This window comes from Pelobates fuscus, chromosome 9, assembly GCF_036172605.1.
Source record: "Pelobates fuscus isolate aPelFus1 chromosome 9, aPelFus1.pri, whole genome shotgun sequence".
Taxonomy (NCBI): Eukaryota; Metazoa; Chordata; class Amphibia; order Anura; family Pelobatidae; genus Pelobates; species Pelobates fuscus.
This window is the reverse complement of record NC_086325.1, coordinates 135,445,293-135,465,990: the sequence shown is the minus strand read 5'-3', so window position 1 is coordinate 135,465,990 and position 20,698 is coordinate 135,445,293. Positions and strand designations below refer to the sequence as shown.

Genomic DNA, 20,698 nt, shown 5'->3' with positions numbered 1-20,698 from the left:
CACCTCATGTTGATAGCGGGCAGTTGGAGCTCCGTGCCCAGCGCTATGTAGTCGCTGTGTGTGCGGACCAGGAATGGACCTCTCGGTGTGTGAACCAGCAATCCCGTGGGCATCTGCCATCTATACTGGATCTGTTGGGTAACCAGTACTCTTGCGAGCGGTTTCAGGGCACGTCGGTAGGTCAGGGTAGCCGGCGACAGGTCCGGGAAGAGTTGCAGGTCTTGGTTCTGGTAAGTGAGCGTATGTTGTTCCCTTGCTTGTTTGAGGATGGTCTCCTTTAAGGCAAAGTTTGCCAAGCAGCAAATAACATCCCTGGGTGGGCTATCTGGTGGGCCCTTTGGACGGAGGGCTCTATGCGCTCTCACAAAGTCTATTGGCGCCTGAGGTCACGGCCCAGCAGCCCATTAAAAATTTCAAGGAGGCATTCCCGCAGTTGGAGGGGGGAGTCTCAGTTTCAGGGAGGCCACGCAGCCTAATGTTATTGCGGCGCACCCTGTTGTCTAAATCCTCTATGTGTAGGGCCATGCCACGTACCTGTTCAGAGCAGGTGTCTGCAGCTTCTGTCAAGGTAGTCTGGGCTGCTCTCAGGCTGTCACAGGCAGCCTCCACATGGCTCACACGGTCAGACAGGCCCTGCATATCTGCTCTCAGTGCCTGGATGTCCTGCCGGATCGTGGCCCCCAGCTCAGAGGTGGCAGAGCCGAGGTCCTCTTTTGTAGGCAAGGCCCTCATGAGATCTAGCCATGGGGGCCTTTCAGTGCCTCCCATTTGCAGGTCAGATGCCGGAGAGGAAGGAGCGGAATCCTCCGACGCCATTAAGCCGTCGGCGCCATGCGGCTGTGTTGTGAAGTCCGCGGGAGTCACCAGGAGCTGGCGCAGGGACGAGGTGAGCTGTCCCTTCTTGGTCCCTCTTAAATTAGAGGGACAAAAGTTTAAAAATAATATCAGGAAGAATTACTTTACTGAGAGGGTAGTGGATGCATGGAATAGCCTTCCAGCTGAAGTGGTAGAGGTTAACACAGTAAAGGAGTTTAAGCATGCGTGGGATAGGCATAAGGCTATCCTAACTATAAGATAAGGCCAGGGACTAATGAAAGTATTTAGAAAACTGGGCAGACTAGATGGGCCGAATGGTTCTTATCTGCCGTCACATTCTAAGTTTATATGTATCCGGGGGGCTCGGTGTGTTCTCCCCATGTCGGCAAGGCAGGCTATCGATTGCGGGCTTTCGTGTCGGGACCCCGGTGGAGGGAAAGTTTATGCTGCCATTTTCTTCGGCTGCCCATCCTTGTTCTTACCTCATTGACATTGTTGTTGGAAAAAAACAACAACAAAAAAACAAAATCCTAGATCACCAACAACAAAGGAAGGGCCATTGTCCCTTTGAAAAGGACGCCTGAGACGGTCCGACACACCTTCTAATCCCCCAGAGTCTGAGGAAATTATCACTTGTAAGTTGTTATGTTTTATAAGCTCACTATATATAGATAAAAATGTTAGTATTTATAAAGGAAAGCTCATGCTGAGGAAACGGCCACTTGTTATGTTTTATACGCTCGCTATAAATAGATAAAAATAGATTTAGAAAGTAAGTTTAAAGGAAAGCTCAGTCTGAGGAAATGATCACTTGTTATGTTTTATAAGCTCATTATATATAGATAAAAATGTTAGAATTTATAAAGGAAAGCTCATGCTGAGGAAATGGCCACTTGTTATGTTTTATAAGCTCACCATAAATCGATTAAAAACCAATATTAGTGTTTATAAAGGAAAGCTCAGACTGGGGAAATAGTCACATTAACATTGCATCCTGTACGTTTTATGGCAATATAGTGGTAATGCCCTATGACAGCCTGCAGGGGGACCAGGAGGACACATTTCTGCAGCACACACACACACACACCAAAAAAAAAAAGTAAACAGAGACTGGAGTTCATGCGTCACTTCCGGGTAGGAGGACCAGACGGGGCTGCTGTGCAGTGAATGTAAGCTGGAGGCGGTTGAGCGCGAGTCCCCGGCTTCAGGCACACCGTGTAGGCCTCGGGCCAAAAGGAGGGGAGTGTGGGAAGGCTCCTGGCCCGGCTCCTGTCATGTCGGAGGAGGGTGGCTGAGAGACGTGACAAAGGTGATGGGGAAAGCCATATTGGGTGCTGGGCTATCTGGGAAGGCGCCAGCATTGGGGGCAGAGTCAGCATGGCAGCCAGCGTGTCTGTATGGTTTCTGCCTTCCTATAATAATAGTGTGTGGGGAGTAGAGCAGTTATATGACAGGCTTTGGGGTATTAATACCTTACAGTGACAATGCATGTATAACAGCAAATACACATTTCACACAGGGGGCAGTAAGTAAATGGCAATATTATGGGGCAATAATTACACAGTGGCAGCAAATACATGGTGTATGTATGTATATATATATATATATATATATATATATATATATATATATATATATATATATATATGCTATAAATATAGAATATATCTATAATAATTCCATACAAGAGACAACAAATATGTGAAAGTAATGGGGCAGCAAATACATGGCAAGAAAGTTGATAACTGATGTAAAGGGACACTATAGGCACCAAAACAACTTTAGCTTAATGACGTAGTTTTTGGCGTATAGATCATGCCCCAGCAGTCTCTATGCTCAATTTAGTGCCATTTAGGAGTTAAATCACTTTATGTAGCTCTAGGCACAACTACGTGCATGTGACTTACACCGCCATGTATTCCTAGCCTATAGTGCACCACCCCTCATCCGCAGCACACAAATTATTTTCAAATAATATTATTTACCTGAACCCAGCGCTGATTTCCATCAGTGCTGAGTTAGGCTTCCGCCTTACTCCTCCTCGACTTCGGGGACGGCTGGTAACCACTAGAGTTGGAGTTCTCAAGAACTACAATAATTACCGTTGCAGGGTTAAACTGACCGGGACAGTGCACCCAGACTAGTTCAATAAGGTGAAGTGGTCTGGGTACCTACAGTGTCCCTTTAATTCCCTTTAAGCTAAAGAGTTGTTTTGATGACTATAGTGTCTCTTTACATACATGTCAGTATCAGACAATAATGTCATAGGGGCGGCAAATTTATAAAATGACAGACTTGGAATAGGACTTTAATAACATAAGGGGCGCAAAGACATGGCTGAAGACAGAAAAGAATGTCATGGCAAATAAATGGAATGCTTAGTAAATGTGTCGTTGAACGAAGCAGTGGAAACATAGTAAAGGGCAATAAGTTTGCACGGGATAATAAATACATGGCAGAAGCACTTGAATCTATACTCCCTCTGTTTAGTACAAACACGCCTGTCGGTGTCAAGCTCACAGGAACTGAAAAGCAACCATTAAAGGGATATTATAAGCATCAAAACAACTTTAGCTTAACCCCTTAAGGACCAAACTTATGTAATAAAAGGGAATCATGACATGTCACACATGGCATGTGTCCTTAAGGGGTTAAAGGAACCCTATAGTCACCTAAATTACTTTAGCTAAATAAAGCCGTTTTAGTGTATAGATCATTCCCCTGCAATTTCACTGCTCAATTCACTGTCATTTAGGAGTTAACCCCTTAAGGACGAGTAACGGACGAGGTCCGTCACTCAGGGGATTGCCTTAAGGCCGAGTGACTGACCTCGTCCGTCACGCGGTAAAATTAACCCCAGATCGCGGGGTTAATGGTGCTCCGGTCTGCCTCTGTATTAGAGGCAGACCGGGAGCACCGGATCGGGCTGTCCCAGCACATGTGCCCGGCTGTCAGAGCGGGCACATGTGCTCAGTATACTCACCTCCGCCTCCCTGCACTTCCTGGTTCAGTGTGAAGTGCAGGGAGACGGATCAGTGCTGATCCTGCCCCCTGGTGGAAAAAAAAATAAAGTTTATTTAAAATCCCACTCCCCTTTACCATTTTAATAAAAAATAACCCCGTCCCTGCCAATTGATCACTGACTACAGTGATCAATTGACAGGGATTACATTTTACTATGATCTGATTATTTATTTATTTTTAACCCCTGAGGGTTAATTCTTTTTTTTTTTTACTCTCAGGGGTTAAATGTATTTTATTAATTAATTTAAGTATTTTAAAATTTAATATTTAGCTAGCTGGGGAGGGTGGAAGTTAGTGGGGAATTGGGGGATTTGGTGTTAGGCTAACTAGGAGTTAACGTTAAATTTTTTTTTAAAATAAGCTTTAAAAAGTAAAAAATTAAGTTAAAAAAAAGTTTTAATAACGTTTAAGTAAAAAAACAAAAAACACCCCCCTTTACCCAGTCCAAATAAAAATTAACCCCTTCCCTGCCAGTCGATCACTGCCTACAGTGATCAAAACATAGATCACAGTATTATACTGTGATCTAATTTTTTTTAACCCCTGACGATTAACTTTTATTTATTTTTTAATCCTCAGGGGTTCAATTTATTTAATTAACTAATTTAAATATTGTATAATTAAATATTTTTTTCTAGGTGGGGTGGGTGGGAGTTATGGGGAATTTACGGTTAGTGCTGCTTACTGCTAGTTAGGGGTTAACGGTAAAAAAAAGCTTAGAAAAATGTTAAATCTGTAAAAAAAAAATTTAAGAAAGTTTAGGAAAGTTTTTAAAAAAATTAATAAGCAAAACAAAAGTTTAAAAAGTTAAAAAAATACATTTAAAAACGCTCATTACCACTACACCTAGAACAAACTAGAGAAAAAATGATCCCACGCTAAGGTTCAAAATATGCCTTTTGAATTACCCCAGGGTGTATTCTTTAATAAATAGTATGTGTTTGTGGGGAAGTTTCAATAACCAACCATCTAAACTACTCCAAATTGGAACATGGACACAGCGTATAACTTCAAAGTTAGAAAAAAACTGAATAGCTGCGTCTCAAATGTGCCCCTTCAACATCCACATATACCTGGCAAAGATACATACGGGGGTATTGCTGTACTCAGACCACATAGCTGAGCAACATATGAAGTATTATACAGTCATAGCACACATAAGGTTTGCAAAATATACCGTGCAAACTCACTTTGTGTGTCAAAAAGACAGAAAAAACGCTTATTACCACTACACCTGGTACAAGCTAGCGGAATAATTATCCAACGCTAAGGTTCAAATATGCCTTTTGAAATACCCTGGGGTGTCTACTGTAAGAAATGGTAGGCCTTTGTGGGGTAGTTTGAATTTAAAACCTGCGAAGATGCTTGGAAATTGCACATAGGCCCAGCGTCAAAATTCAAAGTTCTGTAAAAACTGATATGGCTTGGTCTCCAATATGGCACTGTAGCTTCACGAAATAGTGCCATAGACATACAATGGGTGTGTCCTTTTACTCAGAAGACTTAGCTGAGCATAATTTGGGGGGTTTGAACTTAGTGGCACATATGAAATGCCCAGCAAAAATGCAATCCGTATGTAAAAAATGCACAAAATTATTTTTTACCACATACTTTGGCATGTAATGGTAAAAAAATGGGGGCATGTTAAGGCACAATATGCACCTTATGAGATACCCTGGAGTGTCTACTTTTACAAATGGTAGGCCTTTGTGGGGTTTATTTGAACAGTCAAACTGTTATAATACCCCAAATGGAAGCATAGGCTCATTAAATCCGTCTCTCAAAATTCTACTGTGAATACTGAAAAGGACAGATCTCCTGTATGGCACTGTAGCTTCACGAAATAGTGCCAAAGACATACAATTGGGGTACCGTTGTACTCAGCAGAAGTAACTGAACACATAATAAAACTTTGTACAGGAATAGCACACACCAACTTTACAAAATACACATGAGAAGTTCTTTGTTATAAGTTTGTGTGCGAAAACCCCCCAAAAACACAATTTTACTCCAATATTTAGCAGAGGTTGGCGGTAAAATGGCTACGTAGAAAGTGTCAAAACAACCTTAGGTAAATAGCCTGTGGTGTCTACTTTATATAAATATATACTTTTGTTTGGCAATTTTGTTTTCTTTTATGGCTATTAAGCTTACAAGACAAACATACCAAATTCTAAAATCGCTCCACATTAAAAGTTTATTTTACTCCTTGTGCTTTGTGACCTGTAACTACCAAAAAAAACTTAAAATCCCAGACACATTATATATTCTGTAAATCAGAACAACTAAATGAATTTAATTTTAATTACTTTCCTTAACCTGCACTAATTGTGCACACATTATTATTGCAAAAACTGTAAAAAAAACACATTTTTCATTTTTTTTTGCATTTTTCTGTATTTTTTTATAATAAATAAGCATGTATGTATGTGTGTATATATATATATATATATATATGTTACATCAAATTAAAGCCCTTTCTGTCCTTTAAAAAACGGTATATAATATGCGTCGGTGCAATAAATCAAATTGCAAATGAACGCAAACAGCAAAAAATGCCGTTGTCATTAAGTGAAAGACAAGCTTCCGAAGCTCTGTCCTTAACCCCTTAAAGAACAAACTTCTGGAATAAAAGGGAATCATGGCACATGTCATGTGTCCTTAAGGGGTTAAGGGGTTAAATCACTTTGTTTCGTTTCAGTTTATGCAGCCCTAGCCACACCTCCCCTGGCTATGATTGACAGAGCCTGCATGAAAAAAACTCTTTTTTTTTTTTAATTCTTTATTTTACTTTGTGCAGGGAATAACAATACGTTTTTCAATGCCACAACAGCATATTTAAAAGATAAAAACACAGTAGTTGTACAGTTATGGCATGTGAGTATCGGCACAATTTTTAACTGTTATGTTATGAACAAGCTGTCATGTTAGCGATGTCTTTCTAGGAAGATTGTTGCGGGAGAATCATTAGACTATATAGCAGGAATTCCAACATAAGGTAACAGAATAATTAGTTATGAGAAAGATTCATCAAATACGTGTAACATTAGTATGGCTGACAGCATGTCATCTCTTATATTTTAATGCCGCTAGACCAGCCACTGATGCATAGGAAGTGAGGTGTCTTAACGATAAAGTGATAAACTGCGAGATGTGTATGTAAAAGAAAAATTTAGCAAGTGATAGTACAGGCGGATCTGGTATGCCACAACAGCATGAGCAGACAATATGTGTTACAAGGTGATAAAGTGAAATGGCATTTGCACATTTTTTTTTTTTTTGGTAGGTGATTTTCAAAACGCCTAAGTAACCTATGTTGGTTGTGTTAGTCAATTTAGGATCGTAGCCGTTCGGTTAGAGATTGTTAGGTTGCAATCAGGCTATGTCAGTGTGTATTCCAATCTAGCATTAACATAGCTGGTTTCACTTTCAAACAGATGTAATTTACCTTAAATAATTGTATCTCAATCTCTAAATTGAACTTTAATCACATACAGGAGGCTCTTGCAGGGTCTAGCAAGCTATTACCATAGCAGGGGATAAGAAAATCTTAATTAAACAGAACTTGCAATAAAGAAAGCCTAAATAGGGCTCTCTTTACAGGAAGTGTTTATGGAAGGCTGTGCAAGTCACATGCAGGGAGGTGTGACTAGGGTTCATAAACAAAGGGATTTAAGCATAATCTTTTTTTTATAATATGAGATTTTTTTTTTGCTTCCAAAGTCCCTTGTGTATCTAGCATCATACAGTGAAAACAAGTTTACATTGTTTAATATTGTTGCTCTAAATGGATATATTGACCAACAATACATCAAGCAGAAAGAAAAACGTTTAAAGGAAATAATATTAGATAAAGATAGAATAACAATACTTCGACATGCTTTCCAGTAGTTTTTACAAATATGATGTGTTAGAGCCTTAGAAGTATGGGATTCACCTCTTGGGCCAGTTGATGTATTGAGCCCATGGTTGCCAGGTTTTGTCAAGTGCTTATCTCTGGACAACAGATTCTTTTTTTTTTTTTTTTTTTATAATCTCTTTTTTTATTGAGGCATGAGAGCTTGTAGATACAGAATTCAAGAAAGGGTAAGTTACAGTTTCACATAGTTCGGGTATAATACAATGCAATATATAACATCCCTAAAAAGAGAAAAGTGTTAGCCTCAGTTGGTGTTTTTTTTTTTTTTTTTCTGTTTTCCTTATAAAGTTCACTATTAAAGGATTTTCGTGTAAGAGGAAAACCTAATTCAAATGTAGGAGATTATCAGAAATTTTAGCTTTAAATAAATCGCCTAGTACAACATAATAGAATACGTGTAAAGCATTGCGTATGTCTGTCCACCGACAGACAACTTCGCAGTATAGCACCGTTTATGTGAATTGCACTATAGTGTTCTGGCGTACCTGTCGTGGTAGCGTGTCATAGGGTTCAAGGGTAGGAAGGAGTTACAGGAGGAGGAGAAGGGGGGAGGGAGAAGAAAAGAGAGGGAAGGAGCTTCCAGAATAGCACAAAGTATATATCAACATAGTGCACTAAGATAGATTAGAAGGTCCCCTAGAATCAACACCATCCCGCCCAACACACAGTGAGCACACTATCGTTTAAGTATGTTCGGGGGGCAACCTCCGGCATTGTTTGAGCGTGCGTGTGTTGGGTTCTGGCAAGTCATCCAGCCTCCCAGTAGTATCTGTTCAGGGATGCGGACAGAAGAGAGAGAGGATGAAGGGGTAACAAGAATGCGTCCACTGTATGGAGGGTGTGAGTGGAGGGCTATGGTGTTAGGAAGCGCAAATTGGCTCTGCCCCGGGGTGCCCGGCGCCCCCGCGTCTGTTGCCTTTCCCGTCGTCTAGCCCCGTGTGTTTCGTGATATGTATACAAACCATGGGAACCACCGCTCGGCGTGTTTGCCTCCTCTGTCCTGTATGGATGCCTGCAGTGCTTCAGCTCCTTGGATATCCTCAACCCTGCGAATCCAATCTTCTTCGCTGGGTATTTCTGTCCGTTTCCAGTACAACGGGATGAGCGATTTGGCCGCGTTTAAGAGATGTCGAAGGATTGATTTTTTTTATATGAGGACAGTGACATCTGCGATATGTGTAGGAGGGCCAGAGCGGCCGACCAGTCCGACATGTCGCCCAATATTTCTGTTATTCTTCGTCTGATCAAATTCCAGAATGGGATGATTTCGCCGCACTCCCACCAGATATGCATCATTGTCCCACTTCCCATGTGGCATCTCCAGCATGTTGGGGCGATGGTCGGGAAAATCCTGTGCAGAAGGACCGGAGTTCTGTACCAGGAGGCAATCAGTTTGTAGTTTGTTTCTTGATATTTGGAGCTGACCGAGCTCTTATGTTGCCACAGAAGTGCCTTGTCCCATTGTTGTGGTGTGAAGGTTGTTCAGGTGACTATAGTGTCTCTTTAACAAAGCAGTTTTAGTGTATAGATCATGCTCTTGAAATCTCACTGCTCAATTCTCTGCCTATACCTTCTATGGAAAAGCATTGTGATTGGCTGAGATTATCAATTTTGATGATGTCAGTCAAGGAGGCATATCAGGGGCAGAGAACGACTGAAGGAACCCTGTGCTACCCTGAAAAAGGTGTGTAAATCGCCTTTCTTTTTTATATTTATCATATTTATTCAAAAAAAATTCAACAAATACATAAAAGCTCATTTGTTTATCCCATATAGCCTCATTAATCCAAGTGTATCAAAATTGTAACAATAGATAAAAGCGTCATATTTTAATATACACATGCAAAATAGGTGATATCTATTGAATTATTATATAGGAGAGTTCAAAATATTTAGATTACATATATACATTAAAAACAAAACAAACAACAAATAAAACAAAACAAAAAAGGCATATATAACAAACACAAATATAAGTACAAAGTTGAAATCAAAATTTAAATTTTAAAATTTTGGGCCAGTGGAGAGAGGAAAGAACAGTCCAGAGATATAGTTATGTCCTACTTGAGTATATGGAAGTCCAGAGGGACCAAACTTTTTCATTTTTCCTAGGAAGCGAGTTAAAAACAAAACTTGTCTCCGTTTTATGCTGAAATTCAATTTGAGCCATAATTTTTATTCAATCAGGAGGTATAGGAGATTTCCAACATCTAGCGATGTTAATTTTGACGGCAGAGAAAACATGCGTCAAAAGTCTACTTAGATTGTTATCCTGTGTAGGGAGGCCGATTAAATAGAAACATTGGTGGACTAATTAAATAGAAACATTTGTGGACTAATTTCATTTATATCATGGCATAAGGATTTTACCAAATCGAACATCTGTGTTTTTAAATTGTTTAGTCTAGAACATTCTCACCATATATGATATATTGTACCATCTTCCAATCCACATCTCTAACAAATTTTACCATGAATAGGGTCGATCTTATGCATTCTAACTGGGACAAGATACCATCTATAAATTAATTTAAAGTGAGTTTCTAATAGTGATACATTATGAATAGATTGTTTTACTAGTTGAATACCTCTAGTCCACGTTACAAAAGGTATAGATTTGCCAATATTAATTTCCTATTTATTAACCCTTTAAGTCCGGAGGACGTACTATTACGCCACTCAGAAACCGGCTCTAAACGCCGGCGGGCGTAATAGTACGTCCTCGCTTTTATTGCCGCCCACGTGGCTGGCGGTATTCTCCCGCTGCAGATCGCGGTCGGGGGGGATGCCTGGCCCCCCGGGCAAACCCCCCTGTGGCCGGTGACCGCGATCTGCAGTCTCTGATCGCAGTGACAGGCTGTCACTGCGACCAGTATTCAGCATGTGTCAGCCGATTTCAAATCGGCTGACACATGCGGCCAGCGGCTTTCCCCTTGTGCAGATCGCGGTCGGGGGACTTACCTGGCCCCCCAGGCAGTCCCCCTGGGGTCAGTGACCGCGATCTGCTAAGTCTGATCACAGTGACAGGCTGTCACTGCGATCTCAAAGCACTCTGATCGCAGTGACAGCCTGTCACTGCGATCAGTGTTACATGTGTCAGCCTATTGGCTGACACATGTAACTGGCACAATGATCCCCCTGCAGATTGGAAGGGGGGAGTGCTTGTACCACCCAGGCACTCCCCCTGTGGTCAATTACCCAATCTGCAGGAGGTGATCACAGTGACAGGCAGTCACTGTGATCACTGATCCTGTGTGTCAGCCAGTGATGTGAAATCACTGGCTGACACTGTCTCTGCCCCCTGTCCTGTAAAAAAAATAAAATATTAGTTCAAAAAATAAATTAAAAAAATTACAGTTACAAATAAAATATACTTAGATCATATATATTATATATATATATGATCTAAGTATATATATACACACACACACACATTTACACATACACGACGTGTATTTAAATATAAAAAAAAATATATATATATATATTAATATCAAATTACACGTAGACTGATACTGATTAAATATATATATAATTATTGTTATATATATTTATATATAATATAAAAAAATATATATGTAAATACGTAAAAAAATCTAATTAAAAAAATATTTAAAAATAAATAATTAAAAAATATATAGATGTGTGTTATTTCGTTCTAACTGTATTGTGATAATATATATATATATATATATTTATATCAAAACACACATAGAACAAAATAATATATATCATAATATATATATCTATATACATACATATATATGTATATATCACTATATATACCCATATATAAATACAAATATTTAAAAAAAATTATATATATATATATATATATATATATATATATATATATATATACACATATGTATATATATACATATATTAATTCTACACATATATTTATGTAATAATTTTACATAATTAGGTATCCTAATTAATTACAATTAGAGGGACCTGCCTGACAACCCATGCCGAAAGTATAGGGAATTTAATTTGCTAGCACTATATTTAACCCTATAACTTTCCAAGACACCATAAAACCTGTACATGGGGGGTACTGTTTTACTCGGGAGACTTTGCTGAACACAAATATTAGTGTTTCAAAACAGTAAAATGTATTACAACGATGATATCGCCAGTAAAAGTGACGTTTTCTGCATTTTTCACGCACAAACAGTACTTACACGGACGATATTATTGCTGCAATACTTTTTACTGTTTTGAAATACAAATATTTGTGTTGAGCGAAGTCTCCCGAGTACAACAGTACCCCACATGTACAGGTTTTATGGTGTTTTCAAAAGTTACAGCCTCAAATATAAGGCTTGTGTTTCATTTTTTTCACATTAAAATTCGCCAGATTGCTTACGTTGCCTTTGTGACCCTATGGTAGCCCAAGAATGAAAATTACCCCTATGATGGCATACCATTTGCAATAGTAAACAACCAAAGGTATTGCAAATGGGGTTTGTCCAGACTTTTTTAGTAGCCACTTAGTCACAAACACTGGCCAAAATTGGCGTTTTTTGCATTTTTCACACACAAACAAATACTAACGCTAACTTTGGCCAGTGTTTGTGACCAAATGGCTACTAAAAAAGACTGGACATACCCCATTTGCAATACCTTGGGTTGTCTACTATTGCAAATGGTATGCCATTATGGGTGTAAATTTAATTCCTGGGCTACTATACAGTCTCAAAGGCAACGTAACCAATCTGGCGAATTTCAATTTCAAATGTAACATGCTATATTTGACCCTGTAACTTCCCAAAACACCATAAAACCTGTACATAGGGGGTACTGTTTTACACGTGAGACATCGCTGAATACAAATATGTGTATTGTATTGCAGTAAAAGCAAACCGTATTTTGACATCCACAGTTAAAATGTCACATAGAACTAAAAAAAATTTAAAAAATATTTTTTTCTCCCATTTTTTTATATATTTTTTTATATTAAATTATGTTTAATACCTAAATATTTGATGTTAAATGAAAGCCCTGTTTCCCCTGAATAAAATGATATATAATAAGGGGGATGCATTTCATATGAAAGAGGTGAATTACGGTTGGACAGACATATAGCGCAAATGCCAGGTTTTGTTTACGTTTTGTTCTGTTCACAACTTGTACATTTGGCTGCGGTGTTAAGGGGTTAAAGGAAGGCATTTGAAAGTCCTGGTCCATTAGATCGAATAGTCTAGAAAATCTAGCAATAGTCCCCCCTTTTTTTTTTGGAAGGTTATATAGTGTTCTTTACATATTGATTTAGACATTAAAAAATTCTTCTGAAATCTTACTCATCCGTAGTTGGAGCCAGGGTTTGATATCTAAATCTATCAATATATAACGTAAAACTTCTATTGGAGTATCATAGAATATTCTATCTTTCAAATTAAGTTTGTTCATAAGTATTTTTGAAGTTATAACCATATCATTTAGAATATTATTGGAAAAGAGATTTTTCTCCAGTACAACTAAATCTAATAAGCCTAACCACACCAAAATAGGTAATTTATACTTGGGACTACTTTCTTGTTCTATACTAAACCATGGTGAGATGTCTTGATCCGTATTCATCCACATTAATAGCTGAGATGCTTTACAGGCTTCATAGATCCTATATACATCCGGAAAAGCTATACCCCCTTTCGGATAGCTTCTACGCAATATTTCAAATGCGATCCTAGAGGGTTTATTATCGCATATGTAGTTGGAGAATAGACTTTGAAACAGGTTAAGCATTTCTAACTTAATTCTAAATGGAATTGCCCTAAAGAGATATAAAAGTTTCGGTATCAAAAATGCTTTAACCATGTTTATTCTACCAATCCAAGAGGGTTCTAGTCGTTCCCATTTTATAATTTGATGTTGTAAATTTCTAAATAGATTTTCGTAGTTCGATTGAATTACACTAGCAATGTCAAGAGAAATCTTTATCCCCAAGTAATCAATCTCATCTTTAGCCCAATATACAAAATAGTGGGTAGTGAGAGCACTCAATAACACTTTACCCTTTTATAAAAGCATACAACTCTCTTGTAGACCTAAAAACAAGAATAGAGAGTACATAGGGTAATAACGTAGCGGTACAAATAAATACTTGCTATTATTGGATAACTCACATGGTCATGAGCCACTTAAAGAAGCTGGCTCAGACTAAAGGCGTATCAGCATAACGTTTTTCCACTCCAGCTCCAAACTTCTTCCCTCTTAAGGTCCTTCCTCCTTACTAATTCAATTACTCCAGGATGCAAAGGGTAATGAATAAAAGGAATTTATTGGTACATAAAGGGTAGTTGGGCATAAAAGTGTGCAAACATACAAATATAAAAATCCTCTGGACATGAATAACTCGACGCGTTTCGGCCCGTGTCCTTTCTCAAGAGTTCTAATTCCTTCTTCTTTCTTGCTCGTTTAAATGTCGTCTTTTGATGCTCTTTTCTTCAGTCGCTTCCTGGTTCCGGTTGCCGATTGCATTTCCGGTCGCATCCTTCCGTGTCACCCAGTTATGACGTCACAACGTTTTTTTCATACTAACGTCATGACGTGCGTCTTAGGGGCGGGACCTACTATCGTCCGAATTTTGCCCAGTTTAAAAATGGATCTTACAGAGTCACATAAGGGCAAATAACTTTACATATAAATAAAATACATAATATGGCATTCTATAATCACATACTCTGTGTGATACATTTAAACTTCACAGGACACTCCATTTAAAAACATACAAATGTTGTAAGGAGAAAAAATAATGTGGAGAGAAAAATATATGCTGGGGAGAAAAATAAAACATCTATTAATGTTCCACATTATCAAGAAAAAAATGTATAAAGTGCAGAAATTGAGATCAACCCAGAAATCTGAGTATATTAATATAAAAAAATATTATATTAAAATATGTAATACATTTAAAAATCTAACAATTTTTTTACACTTTTTACATTTCTTACAAATAAAAATATTTGTTTTTATATATAATAAAAACTTGTTACATTGTACTAATATAATTATAAAAGAATCATAGATATGGGGTAATCTCAAAATCTACATTCAAACCTTGTGGTATTAAAGTATCCATATTAAAAATCCACATCATTTCCGTTCTATTAAGTAGATTTTCTTTGTCCCCCACCTCTCCAATGAATGACAACCTTTTCAATGGCAATAAAATCTAGATCACTCGGATCACAATTGTGATGCTCTTTAAAATGTTTAGAGACACTGTGAATTAAAAATTGTCGTTTTAGATTATAAATGTGTTCTCTAATTCTGATTTTAAGGCTACGAGAGGTTCTATCTATATATATTGCAATCCGCATGTGCAAGTTAACATATAAACAACATTGGGACTATTGCATGTTATAAAGGATTTTATTGGATATTCTTTTTTCTTAATATTTGATATAAATTGAGAGACCTTTTTGCTTTTACTTCTTCTTATTTTGCAGCCTCTACTCTCTCCACAATAATAAAAACCTTTTTGTTGTTTTAAAAAATTATCATTTTCTTTTTTATCAACATCTAAAAAACTTTTTGTTAAAACTTGCTTAAGATTCCTAGCTCCCCATAAAATTATTTTTGGTTTATCTTTAAGAAATTTGGTAAGCTTATCAAAAAGTTGCCATTTTAGACCATGGCTACAAAATATTCCAAAAGGTCAGATATTAAGAGTGAGAAGGAACTGCACTGAAAATAAAGAGTTCGTGCAGCAGGCAGAAAAATTAATGGAGCAATTCGAAAAAAAGGGGTATAATAGTACCTCCTTAGAGAGAACCTTTAAGGAGGTTGAAAAAATTGACAGAAGATCACTTTTACAATCTAAAAATAGAGATTTGACTCAAAATGAAAATGAGGAGGTTCCTCTAATTTTTTTTATTTTAATACCTAGAATAGAAACTTGAGAAAAATAATCAATAATAACTGGCATATTTTAAGAACAGATGATAAGCTGACCAAATTTATTAAAGATAAACCAAAAATATTTTTTTAGGGGAGCTATGAATCTTAAGCAAGTTTTAACAAAAAGTTTTTTAGCTGTTGATAAAGAAAATGATAACAATTTTTTAAAACAACAAAAAGGTTTTTATTATTGTGGTGAGTGTAGAGGCTGCAAAATAAGAAGTAAAAGCAAAAAGGTCTCTCAATTTATATCAAATATTACGAAAAAAGAATATCTAATAAAATCCTTTATAACATGCAATAGTCCCAATGTTGTTTATATGTTAACTTGCACATGCGGATTGCAATATATAGGTAGAACTTAAAATCAGAATTAGAGAACACATTTATAATATAAAACGACAATTTTTAAATCACAGTGTCTCTAAACATTTTAAAGAGCATCACAATAGTGATCCGAGTGATCTAGATTTTATTGCCATTGAAAAGGTTGACATTCATTGGATATTTAGATATATGTAGATTTATAATTAGTGATTAGGTAGTAATATATCAATGGCCCCAATGATTTTAGTGGGTTAGATTATGCTTTTAGCAGGTTCAAGTAGTCAGATTAAAGATTACTTCATAAATCCACCTGTACCTGCTTTAAATTGATGCCTTTATCTCACAAATTTAAATAACGGTGTTGCAAACCCTAATTAGGCAATTGAACAATATGCAGTATTAAGTATTCATGCTATTATGCCATATCAGGCAAATTAATATCGTTGTTCATTACTTGCCACTCTTGATGAAAGTTCTTTGTTAAACATGCCTGCATTCGGGTTTTACCAGGTTTGAAATTGTTCTTTGGTGAGAATATTCGGCAGACTTAAATCAGCGATTTAGTAACTGCTATTTGTTCCATTATACTCGCTTCCAGACCGCTCCAACGGTTCAATATTTCACCACAGGAGAGAATAGTTATAAGGTTACCAGTTAAATTGGATAACCACCTTGCTGGTACTGGCGTCTGGAGAAGCTGCGCCACCATTCCACATCTCAGACCTCGCTCACCTCCCCCATTCGTATCCTGTGGCCACAAGAGCGTACGTGCGTGTGTGCGTCACGTCATCACGCCCCCATATCGCGCCCTGCTCGGGGATGACAATCTTAATCGTGAGTAAATCGCCTTTCTAACCAGAGGTAAGGAGGCAGACCACCTAAAGTGGTTTTAGAACTATAGTATCAGGCCTATACGATTGTGTTCCTGACACTATAGTGACCCTTTGACACTTTAAGGCATCATTCTTACTACCTACCCGTGCTAAGAAAAGTTTTTTTTTAAGGGACTAGTTCAACAAACTCTCTCTCGTGTGCATATATCTTTTCGTGTCTTGCGGCCTTCCACCTTGACGCCAGATTTCGTGGCAGCTTCCATAGAAGTCCGTGTTGTAATCTTGCACATGTGTGAGAGAACAGCACTGACGTCAGCTAATTCAGATGAAGCACCAAGAGCTGAAGAAGACCTCACGGAAGAAGATGGTGGGAGCTGCGTAGGGCAAGTTCAGGAAAGTAAAAACACCCCAGTCCACTGCACTGCAAACATAGCTGCCACCATGTAAGCTTTTTGCAAAATTTGCCTCAGAAGGTGACAGATCCATTTTAATTCCAATGTTCTAAATTCTGCAAATCTATTTACACAAAAACAACACATTACCTTATAAGTGTCACTGCTTTTTTTCTCTAGATTCGAACAAAGCTGAGATTTTCTATCTTATAAAATATGCTAAGTAGAATTAGCAGAATAGTATGTAGAAGTATTAAAATCATTCTTTAGGCACCCATGATTCTTAAGTTCCTATTAAATATCCTGGATAGGTCACATCCTGATTGCAGAAGCTGCCAACCCTTTGGATTTGCAGGAATGCAGTTACGTACTTCAAATGTCTCCTTTCATTATTACCTAATGTTGAAGAATGTAATTATCCATTGTATTGACAAAAGGAGGGTAATGTGCTAAGCTTCTTTATGTTTCTGGTCTCTTTGTGACATTGCTATACTGGGGGAAACTTTAATTTTATTTAAAATATATCTACATATTAGGCGCAATGCGCCATTTGGTAACAGTGGAGGCCCTTCTTCCTCTATTGTTTCCAATGCAAGTAGTTAAAGGGTTTGTCCATCCACCAAACCACTTCATTAATTTGGTGCCTGGAGCGATACTGCACATATGGAAAACAAAAAAAGGGAGAAGGAGCCAAGTTCAAAGTTCTAGGAAGGGGAGCGAGGTAACGCATGCTAAAATTAATTAAAAGAGCAAATGTATAAATAGAACAAATTTTACCAATGTTAATAAAACATAACTTTTATTGCTAGCATTAAAAATAAAATAAAAAATTATGTAGAACACAAAACTTGTTCAAAAGGCAGCTAGGCGATGCCAGACAACATCCGATATCTTGCTAAAACACTAGATAACTCTCTCCATGCACCAACAAACAGCTATGCTAGCGGAATTACCATGAGGCAACCCCAAGGGAATAGCTTCCTTATACCTATATTATTTTAATTAAGATACGATACTCTTACGCAAGGGTTTTGATCCTATTCATCGGGGGACAGCCTAGTAGATTACTATTTCATAATCAGCTTCACAAATCATATTATGAGCAGTGTAAAATGAAAGGAAGGAGGGGAAGAAAAAAAAAGGAGAGAATAAATATATATATATATGGGACAACTTAGGGGCAGTAGCTCGTATCAGTATAAGAAGAAATTTGTGTTGGTAGAGTTCTTATAGCGAGAAGTGTTGATCTAGTATGAGTCATCAATTTACGTGCTTCTCCTTAAATGTTAATGGTTTAAATAGTCCTCTAAAAAGAAGCGCTACTATACAAGAAATTAACAAATCAAAGGCAGCAATAATTTGTCTGCAGGAAACTCATTTCTGTAAGCGGAATCCTCCAATTTTTAATCCATGAGGTTATCCTCAAATGTTTCATGTGCTATCTCCCCATAAGTCTAAAGGAGTGTCAATAATGTTCCATTCAGATTGTGTATTCCAACTAGATAAACAATATTGTGATGAGATGGGTAGACTATTGGTTGTAGTAGGCTTGATGAACGGAATACAAATCACAGTGGCCTTGGTGTATGCACCTAATGAGTCTCAAGCCTCCTTTTTAACAAAGGTGTTTTCTAGGATTGCTAATTGGCAACAAGGCCATATTATTATGTGTGGAGATTTTAATTGTACATTAGATACTGAATTGGATATTAAAAGGGAACAAGGTAAAAATCCACTTTCTCAAGCTACCTCCCTGAGTAAAAATTTTCTTCATTATTATTATTATTGCATGATTATTATGAAACATGGCGTCGCCTCTACCCTGCACCCAGGGATTATACTTACCTATGTCAGGTTCACCATACCTGCTTGTGAATAGATATGTGTTTGGTTGATAAATTGACATTACAAAATGTATCATAGGTACAAGGACATGCTCTGATCATGCTCCAGTAATTACCACATTTAGGACCTTTATTCCCCAAGATATTGTTGAAGAACTTGCTGTTTACTATAACAAACTATATAATCTCAATTTGAATCAGGATACTTACAAGCCCTCTAGAGAGGAAACACAAGCTTTTTTAGAGGAAGTAGAGCTACCTACTCTGACAGCTCAACAATGCCAGTCGTTGATAGAACCATTTTTGGAAGAGGAAGTACTAAAAGTAATAAACACACTGCCTAGACATAAAGCACCAGGCCCGGACGGGTTTCCAAATCTTTTTTACTTAACATTTGGATCCCAACTGACACCGCATCTTACGAAACTGTTTACTTTAAAAATGCTGGGGAGATGTTATTAGCACATGTTATAACGTTGCCTAAACCTGGCAAAACTCCAACAGAATGCGCTAATTTGAGGCCAATATCATTGTTAAATGTCGATACTAAAATGTACTCAAAATTAATAGCCTCATGTATAAAACCAGTGTTGATCAATATGATATCTCAGGAACAAGCTGGTTTCGTTCCTTTTAGGCAATTGGGGTATAACGCCCGTCATTTCATGAACTTAGTAAATTGGGCCCAAGATAACGATCAACGGGGGCGGAGCCTGCATGCACACCTGATCAGACGCCATATTCCTGAGCTCCTCTTGAGTTACCCTCAATCCGTCTGATACAGACGAAAAAAAACGCCAATCCATCCTGAAAACCCATAAAACCTGAACCAGCAAGTTGAGCTGAGTCGGCTGATGCCTTTTTTCCAGCCTCAAAAGCAACCTAAGCGGCGTCGCCGAGTTGAGGCCTACCGCCCGCCGACAGCCACAGACCTCGAGACACTCCTGTGGAGAAACTTTGCGGACCAGCCAGGAGCAGAGTCGCCAACGCACGAACCGGCTATGGGCCACCGATTGCAGAAGCCGACCACAGGGTCCGATAACAAGACATCGGAACCATGCTCCAACGGCCGGCACAACTCAAACCCCCTCCACCACCGGAGGAATCCCAGAGTGAGGCCAAAACCGAACTGGAGATGCCGGAGAGGCGGGAGCCGGAGGTAGCACCGGCCCCTGTGAGAACAGCGGCCCTACCTATAGATGCCGCAGATGACTCTGCTCCGACCACAAAGGGGGACCTAAAAATACTCTTGGCCAGCATCCACAAACTATTAGAGGCGGACTCGGCAAAGCTCAAAACGGAGCTACGAGAGGTTAGAGAGAAAGTGGGAGCTGTTGAAGACAACGTAAAAAATGCACACACCAAGATCACTGTGATACAGGACACAGTCCTCCAACTTCAACAAAATCAAAGAAGCCTGATGGGAAAGCTTGCAGCCATGGAGGACCGACACCGCCGTTCCCATATCAAGATCAGGGGGATTCCGGCCGCGGTATCAGCCGAGGAACTACCCCACTATGTGAGGCGCCTTCTGGCAACTATACTGCCCCCAGCTGTGGCCCGTAACATGACTGCCGACCGTATATACCGCCTCCCCTCGACTACTCACACGAAACCCAACCTGAACCGAGACGT

The 20,698-nt window shown here is 38.4% G+C and overlaps 1 protein-coding gene across 1 annotated transcript in view; it reads left to right on the top strand.

Moving 5' to 3' along the window:
- Positions 1 to 1,944: 1,944 nt before the first annotated feature.
- SETX (senataxin) overlaps positions 1,945 to 20,698 on the top strand; it is a 63,642-nt gene continuing 44,888 nt past the window's right edge. Inside the window, exon 1 of the mRNA XM_063432483.1 lies at positions 1,945 to 2,125. The gene's annotated coding sequence lies outside the window, so the exon portion shown is untranslated. The remainder of the gene's footprint in view (positions 2,126 to 20,698) is intronic.